At 32.6% G+C, this 8,835-nt stretch overlaps 1 protein-coding gene across 13 annotated transcripts in view; it reads left to right on the top strand.

Moving 5' to 3' along the window:
• THRB (thyroid hormone receptor beta) overlaps window positions 1–8,835 on the top strand; it is a 198,248-nt gene that overhangs the window by 99,991 nt on the left and 89,422 nt on the right. For 3 of the 13 annotated variants that reach the window (XM_087915604.1, XM_087915605.1, XM_087915601.1), the window contains exon 3: window positions 3,412–3,562. The exons of the other annotated variants lie outside the window; for them this stretch is intronic. The gene's annotated coding sequence lies outside the window, so the exon portion shown is untranslated. The remainder of the gene's footprint in view (window positions 1–3,411; window positions 3,563–8,835) is intronic. 13 annotated transcript variants of the gene reach the window in all.

The raw sequence follows: 8,835 nt of genomic DNA, 5'->3' as shown, positions 1-8,835 counted from the left end.
GTATGTTTATCTATGCCAAATTCTTTTATATCTTTTTTTGTATTTTGTAACTGCAAATAAGGCCACCAATCTATCATTAGTCCTTCTTCCTTCAATTTTTGGGTTGTCTTTAAATTTCCTTGGCTATCTAATAATTGGTTGTATCTAATCATTTTAGTAATATCCAAAGTAAATCATTGCTTCCATTGTTGAAAGCCAGCCTGGTATCTTAATATAATGTTTTTTTTCCTAATTTTACATCAAATCTCTAATAACGTGTCTCTAATTAAATGTTATTTTTTAAATGTGAATATGACTTATTATAGATATAACCATCTTGGTAGCAAATTCATCTTTATTACAGCAATCCTTCCTACTAGAGATAGTTGAAACTTTTCCCAAATTTCCAAGTCTTTCTTCATCTGATTCATTAATTTATTGTGATTATCTTCTTTTAACGATTAACATCTTGCTGTCAACCAAATACCTAAATATTTAATTTTATTTGTAATTTGTAGCTGTTTCTTTTCTCCTTCTTTTAAATGGAAGTAAATAATGCTAAGTTTGGGATTAAATTTCAGGCATGGTTCCTAATTGTTGGGCCCATATAATTTAAATAATGAATTAGTGTGTGATGATTTATTGGTTTAATTTTTTTCTAAATTGAACTGAAATACTTCTTTGGTAAATACCAAAATATATCTTGCTTTTCATATAGAATTTCAATTATTTAAGATCTCATTTAAAGCAGTTTGGTGTAATAGTTAAGATGCTGGCATTGAAACCAGAAGACTGTGAGTTCTAATTCTAGGCATGAATTCTAGGCATGAAAATAAGCCACATGACTTTGGGCCAGTCACTCTCTTTCAGCCAACCCACTTCCCTACATTTGTTATTGTGAGGAAAATAGGAAAATGAGGGAGCGTTATATATGTTTGCCACCTTGTGTTAACTTTTAAAATAATAAGAGTTAAGAAAAAGATTGTAGCTTATCTAAGATTTTCTGCCATATGGATTGTTTCTGCTTCAGTAACAAAGATTCATTAGATTTAAAGGACTGTGCTTAATCAAAACAGCAAGTTATTCACCTTTTGTTGAGGTTTGAAATAGGAAAAGAATGAGTTAAAGAATATATCATATAAAGGACTATGAATATACAACTCATTTTGGAAAAGAATATGGTTAAAAAGAATGAAATTAACCTTTTATTTATAATTTAAGTAGTAATTTCTACAAAATGACTTATTGTTGGTACATGACTCCAGAGAAATTATCTAAGGTGTACCAAGATGCTTCTAGTCAATGTTGGAATTGTAAAAAAAAAATAGGAACAGATGTTTTAATATGCATAGGCTTCTGAAAAACATTAGATATAAATACATATAATGATATAAATAATTTTAAAGAACACTAGTAGGTGAAACCAGAATTTTTTTTTATTGTAACTTCTGGATAGCCAATTAGAAAACACCGAACAGAAGATTAGTTTTGTACATGATATATGCAGCAAGACTATTATATAAAACACAGGACAAATAATGACAATATCCCCAATGGAGGAATGGTTTTGGAAAATGTCAAAATTTGCAGAAATAACAAAATTGACCGATTTAATTAGGGATGAAAGACTAAGTGCCTTTATGAAATATTGGAAATCATTTTAGGAATTTTGGATGAAAATGGGCAGAAATAAAATGGTGATTTGTAGATTTGTGGACAAAATATTGAATATAGTTTAGAGTGAAACTATATAATAAAAGTCTTAGAGGGGGAGAAGAATTAATAAGTTCGGTGAAACTGGTATAAATAAGATAAGAAATTGCTTCTGTAATTATTTGTTTTCTTTGTATTGTCATCCACACTTTCCCTTTTTCCTTTTTCCTAATTTGCTCTTATTTTTGTTTTCATATTTATCTTTTAACATGTAAAAATCTTCAATAAAAATTATATTAAAAATAAAGCACCTATATTTTATTTTCCTCTTAAAATAAAAATATTTGTTATGCTGTGCTTTGTAGCTTATTAAGTTATAAGACGTTTTCGGGGGACCTCTTAATCTTAACTGATACAGTTAGTTCTCATTTACCAATCCCATTTAGGACCAGCAACTCACTTGTTAAACAAAGAGGTGAGACTTCAAAGGTATCTGTATCTTCAACTGTATCTTACTTCAGATTTTGTTGTGTTTTACAGATCTGCAAAGGTTGTAAATATAAGGGCTAAGAATGGTTGCTGTTCAAGACAAGAACTACCTGTATAGTCTTAAGTGTATAATTAACAGTCATGAGCTCACAGGGTATAAGAACATGCAAAAATTATAAGGTCGACACTAGGTGGAGCTTTAGTATTGTTTCAATAGTAACTCTCAATATCAGTTTGTAGAAATTTTAAAATAGTATGTTGTTATTTTCTATGGTAGGAGGATGAAAAATCGTTTTAAACTATGAGAGATCATACTTTTGTACTCAAAGGTAAACTTTCACTCCCGAATAGAACAACTTGAATAGGTTCCATTTTATTTTTTGGTTTGAATTCACATTATAATAGAACTTAAGTTCTATTATAATGTGAATTCAAACCAAAAAATAAAATCTCTATTTTTCTGTTACATTTAAATTTTTCTTCAGTCTAGTGTCATATAGATATAACAGTGTAACAGCATTGGAAGGGGCCTTGGAAACCTTCTAGTCAACTCCCTCTTTAAACAAGAAACCTTATACCATTTCAGCCAAATAGTTGTCCAATTTCTTTTTTAAAATCTCCACAAAACATATATTGTGACTTAAGTTGCTGAGGATTTCCTGTTTTATATCTGATTATATTGTGTTTTTTATTTATAATGTTAATATAGATGAAAGTGGTGACAATCCTAATAGATTAAAAAAAAAAATTTGGAGAGGGAATTACATTAAAAAAAACCTTTCCTGGACTGATGTAGATTTTAAAGTTGTTTCTTTTACGGATTTCAAAGTTTGCAGTGGTGGCCTGAGAAAAAGGTGTTTTCAGTTGTGAAATCTTCAAGCTTCCTCTGTCCTTCAGGACAAGCAATCCTGTCCTCTAATTTAATATTAACTGAATTAAATGGACTATTGCCCATTTTACTACATTCTTAGTCCTGTAGGGTCTGGCCAGGAAGTCCAGAATAGATTCATTAAGCTTTGCGAAGATTAGCAAGAGAGTACAAAGAAGGCACTGATTTCTCTTGAAAATAACTGTATTCTGGAAGCAAAAAATACTGCTTGTTTTCAAAATGTAAACTTAAATGATCCTGTTCCTTGAAAATATATGCCTGAATCACATATCGTTGTATGCAACAACCTATATTTTACTTTATGCAACAACCTACATATTACTTTGGAGAATTAAAAATTTCAAAACTGTGATAAGCATTTATTAATTAATCTAAAATAATTATCATTCATGTTTTGCCAGGCATTTACAGCATTAACCGCACCATGCACTTTTGGGACTATCCTGGGAGAAGCTCAGAAATTGCAACTTATACAAAATTCAGCAGTCTTTCTGGCAGTTTTGTATTTATTTCTCAATACAACTCCAAGGATTGTTTTTATTTGAATTGTAGGTGGGTTATTACAATGTGTTGCCTCATATGCGTTTAAATTATTTTGATTGTATGTTTTATAATTCAATTTTGAAACATTTGTTTTATGTCTGTCTCTAATTTCCTGTGTTACTGGGTTTTAATGTTTAAACCACAGTATAAGTTTTCTTCTCGGCTAACTTTTGCCCTGAAACACAATAAAAAACATGTTAAGAATGAAAAGGTACAAATATCTTGCATTCATGATCTTCAAATATCTTTACCAAGCAATCCAAGCTTTCTCCACAAACTCTTACCATTTATATTGGTATTGACTTTATCACCACAAAATACATGATTAGTATTGTTACAAATTACAAATTAGTACTTTAAAATACTTGATCAAGTTTGATTATTCTTTTGATTTTTTTTAAATGACATTGATAATTATCTAGTTTTCTATGTAATTTGGAAAAAAAATCAGTTTTTTTTTCATAAGCAAATGCCTATTCCATATTGATTTCTATAAACATTCTTATGGAATTTCCAGAAAATATTCAGGGGCATCTTTTGACCAGAAATTATTTACTATAAAAGGAACATTTATGTATTAATTGTAGTTAATAATAAATTGAGCAACATTATAAAAAATAAGCAGAGCATGAAGCAGCAACAGTACAGGTTTTTTGTGGTTGAAGTAGTACATTGTATTAAACTCTTGACAGCTTGTGCTTTTTCTCTCTCAGCACAAGCATAACAGTTTTTCACTGTAGTAATTTTGAGTTACAAAGACATATACTGGATTCTTTCTGAAATTACCTGCAGATGTTAATCTTGATGCCTTCCTGATTACATCCTTATCTGGAGGTCTCTGAGAATGAATATGGGATACAAAATTTTCACCTCTTCATCTGAGCCTGAGCTTCTTAAGTGAAGCAATTTTCTAAAGCATTTTTCATTAGGGAAAATTTGTATTTCCCCAATAGAATTACAAAAATGCTATTATTTATTATTAAATGGAATACCTGTATCCTTTTTTAACTAGTCTATGAATGAGCCATAAGGCTAGATCCCAGTTGCATGAGTTATGTCTTAAAATGAAATATTTCAGAAACTTTGAAAGTAACCAGAGGCCGAAAAGGGCATTACTATATAGCATTGGAATTACTATGCCAATAAACTTCTTGACAAGAAAGAAAAAACACATGTTTTTGTTTTGGAAATACTGCAGTTTGCATACATTATCTTAATTTCAAAGGAAGTTTGGATTTAAATTTTGAAGTTGATAAATGTAAAATTCTTGGAAGGCTCTACTGGATATATTAAATGTTTAAAAATAGCAATATCTGTCTGGAGTCTGTCTCTTTTCCAAAGTCATCTTGGAATGTAAGATAAGTGGCAATTCCACCATTCCATCCTCAATTGTAAGTGTAAATGTAGAGATTAAATAATAAATGGCTATTCTAGGAGTTTCCTGTCACTTTGAAACTCTTTCTGCCCATATTTGTTGTGTTAATAAATCTGGTAAACAAATAAAAAAGCTAGTCTTAAATTATTTGTCTGAGCAAATGGCAGCATGTAGACAGAATGGGACAACCCGCCATAGATGGATCACCATTGCTAACTTCCTGGCTCACCCCAGTCAGTTTACCATGGGACAACTCACTACAGGCAACTAGCTGCAGGACAATTCACCACATGAGAATGCTAAAGGCAAGGGAAACATCCTCCTCCTCCTCTCTTTTCCTCCCTCCCTTCTTGATCCAGCTTCTGATTTCCCACAATTCTCTTTGTACTCTATGGTGAAAATCCCTGTACACAAAAAGTGTGACTCTCTCCCAAGTGATCTTCTTTTCTGGTTGGAGATTGGTGGAAGTTAATATTTTCCTCCCTGCTTTGACCTCACCAATTCTTTTGCAAGTCCTAACTACGAAGAGGAGAAGAAGGTTCCCCTAGTCCAAAGGTCTTCAAACTTGGCAAGTTTAAGACTTGTGGACTTCAACTCCCCAAATTCCTGAGTTAACACGACTGGAGGAGGAATTCTGGGAGTTGAAGTCCACAAGTCTTAAAACTGTCAAGTTTGAAGACCCCTGCCCTAGTCTTCCTTCATTATATTACATTAGATTGATGTAACTAATAAAAGGAATTGTCCCATGGTGAGTTGTCCTGTATCGAGTTGGCCATGACAAGTTGACCAGAGCCAGCTGGGATGACCCAGGTGGCAGTGAGGTGGCCAGAGCAAGCTGGCAGCAGTGAGGCAGCAGCGGCGGGCCAGTGGCAGCAAGTTGTCCTAACCTGCACGTAGAACATCTGATTGTTTAGTCATTATCCAACTAAATATCTTTCACAGACTCATGTTTCAAGGACTGATCATAAGTACTATTATTCATTTAACACTATTGTAACTTCAAACATTTGCTGAACAAATTGTCATTTAATCTGTACCTGTATTTAAAGTTACAAACTATCACCTTAATGAGCAAAGATAATTTCTTCAATATCAGGAGAACATAAATCAGCAGCAACTAATTTGTCTTAATCATATTGACCTCTAAATTTAATCATAAAAATATATTTGGAAAAAATGACTTTTCAACCCCAAACAAACAGTACTTGGCTTGGAAAAACATCTTACAAAGTATCTGTGGAGATTTCTAGTCATCCAGGTCATGGTTGTCCCAAAAGTGTTTTTTCAAGAGGCAATTGGACTTTCTTTGCTTTTCCTTGAAGATGTTTTGCTTCTCATCCAAGAACTGAACTGAAGACACTTCTTGAATGACAAGTGAAACATCTTCAAGGAAAAACAAAGAAACTCCTATTGCCTTGAAAATGCACCTTTGTGACATCTTACAAAGTGATATCAAAATAATCATTTGAAATTCTAAAAAATTCAGTGCTTATCTAAATCTGAGTGGGCTGCGTCCATGAACACTTCAGTATTTAATCAGAATAGCGCATTAGGTAAATTGTATGTAGACATGGAAACATGAGTGACCATAGCATGTCTAGTAAAATAATATTATCAGCAGTTGTTGCTGATTTAAACGCTGATATAAGTGAGCATAAGTGATTGCACACTGTGTTGATCATCTATGGAGCAATTATACTACAAAGACACAGTTCTTTGATCTGAACAAAGAAATAAGCATCAAATTCTGTTATTTCAAAATAACTTTTTAGCTGTATTCTTGACTATGAAAAAGGAACCCAAGCTGCTTGCTTCTGTGGAATGCTTTAACTATTATTCAGATATTATTTATTAAGATGCCCCAATATTGTTGTAGAAGTGCACTCACTGAAGTATATTTCAATTTTTTTTTTATTTAATTTTATTTTAATTGCTTTTTTGCTAGTTAGTCTCTGCCTAAATGTTTTATTTTTAAGCATGTTAATTTTGGGAAGCACCAAGGAGTTATCTCAGGGATTGTCAAAAATATCAGATTTATTTTACTGGTTTGGATTTCAGATATTTTCAGAAGTTTCTTTACAGTTTGGGAGCATTTTAAAACTATTTAAAAAAGAAGTTACACTGATCAATAAAGAAAAATACTTTAAAATCCATAGTTGTGGATACAATCACTTTATTAAACATTTTAGGGGATTTGAAAGATTACAGTCTCTTTTTTGAGATTTTCTTTAGTTCTCATAAAATAGATTAATTAAATACTCATTGTTTTGTTCATGTTCTTGTAAAAACAACATCTGGTTTGAAAAAAGGTGTGAAACTGTTCCAGGATTGGAACACAAATGTTTGCTAATTCCATAGGCAGATTCTACTTGAATTTGGCAGCACTGGTTTCATTGAGTTGGTACTGAACAGGCACTTGTACAGCTGAATGTCTACTAAGTACTCTTCCACAATCATTTAGTTAAATTAAATATTGCCTACCCATTTGTCCTAGTGATTACATTTTAGCAAATATTTTAAGAACAATATTTAGCCAACATATTTTTAAACAAGCAACAAAAACAGATGGAATGGAATTAAATTTATTGTATTGAAATAGTTAACTCACATAGGAAATGGGCAAAAGAACTTAGAATAAGTTCTTAATCAATTAGAATTTATTAATTTAAGATTTTTGATCTATAATAAATCAGTTGTCAACTTTACTTGGTGTCATGATGTCCTGAAGAAGATAGGTACATTCTAAGTTCTTTCTACTGCTTTAAAAACCATAGCATTAGATTAGAGGCTCCAGTGAAAATCAAGATAACTTCAGTCACCTTGTGAAATTTCCTGCACTTAAATTTGTAGTTTATGTATTATTTGTTTGTTTGTCAAACATGTATAAGATAACAAGTATAAGTATGAACATAAACAAGAACAAGGGAATAAATACAGATAAATGGGGACAGTAAGACAGGGACGGTAGGCATACTGATGTGCTTATGCACAGCCCCCTTTAAGGACCTGTTAGTAATGGGGTGAGGTCCACAGTAGACAGTTTGAGGTTGAAGCTGTGAGGGGTTGAGGCTGTAACAAGTTGGGTAGGGTGTTCCAGGCATTGACCATTCTGTTGCTGAAGTCATATTTTCTGCAATCGAATGTGAGTGGTTTACCTTGAGTTTGTATCGGTTGTTTGCCTCTGTATTATTGTGATTGAGGCTGAAGAAGTTGTTTCAGGCAAGATATTATAGCAGACAATTTTGTGAGCTATGCTTAGATCGGACTGCAGGCTGTGTAGGCCCAAAATTTCAAGCCTGGAAGCATAGGGAATTCTATTGTGAGTGGAGGAGTGGAGAACTTTCTCGAGAAATACTTCTGAACCTGCTCAATTGTGTTAATGTCCAATATACAATGTGGGTTCCAGGTGGATGAGCTGTATTCGAAAATTAGTCCAGCAAAGGTTTTGTATGCCCTAGTTAACAGTTCAATGTTGGTGGAGAAGAAGCTTCGCAAAATAAGGTTAATAACTTTTAAACTCTTTTTGGCAATGCTACAGTGAGCTCTGTGACTTAGATCATTTGAGATAAATAGTCCTAGGTGCTTGACAGAGTGAGGGTCATCTACAAGATAGTTTCCACCTAACTTGTATTTGGTGTTCTAATTTATTTTTTGGCCAATATGTAGGACAGAGCATTTGTTAGTTGAAATTTGGAGTTGCTAATTATGTGACTATTCTGATACATAGTCAAGGTCGCTTTGTAGGGCAGCAGCATTGTCAGTGGTATTAAATAATTTTACATCATTGGTAAAGAGGATGCAGCTGCTTTTAATGTTGTCACATGGGTCATTGATGTAAAGCAGAAAGAGTGTGGGTCCTAAGACACTTTGTGATGACCCGGGGCATGGCATAAAGACAACACAGTCA

The sequence above is a fragment of the Pseudonaja textilis genome, chromosome Z, assembly GCF_049901715.1.
Source record: "Pseudonaja textilis isolate UNSWEBS1 chromosome Z, rPseTex1.2, whole genome shotgun sequence".
Classification (NCBI taxonomy): domain Eukaryota; kingdom Metazoa; phylum Chordata; class Lepidosauria; order Squamata; family Elapidae; genus Pseudonaja; species Pseudonaja textilis.
Note: the sequence above shows the minus strand (reverse complement) of the source record. Positions and strands in the feature narration are given on the sequence as shown.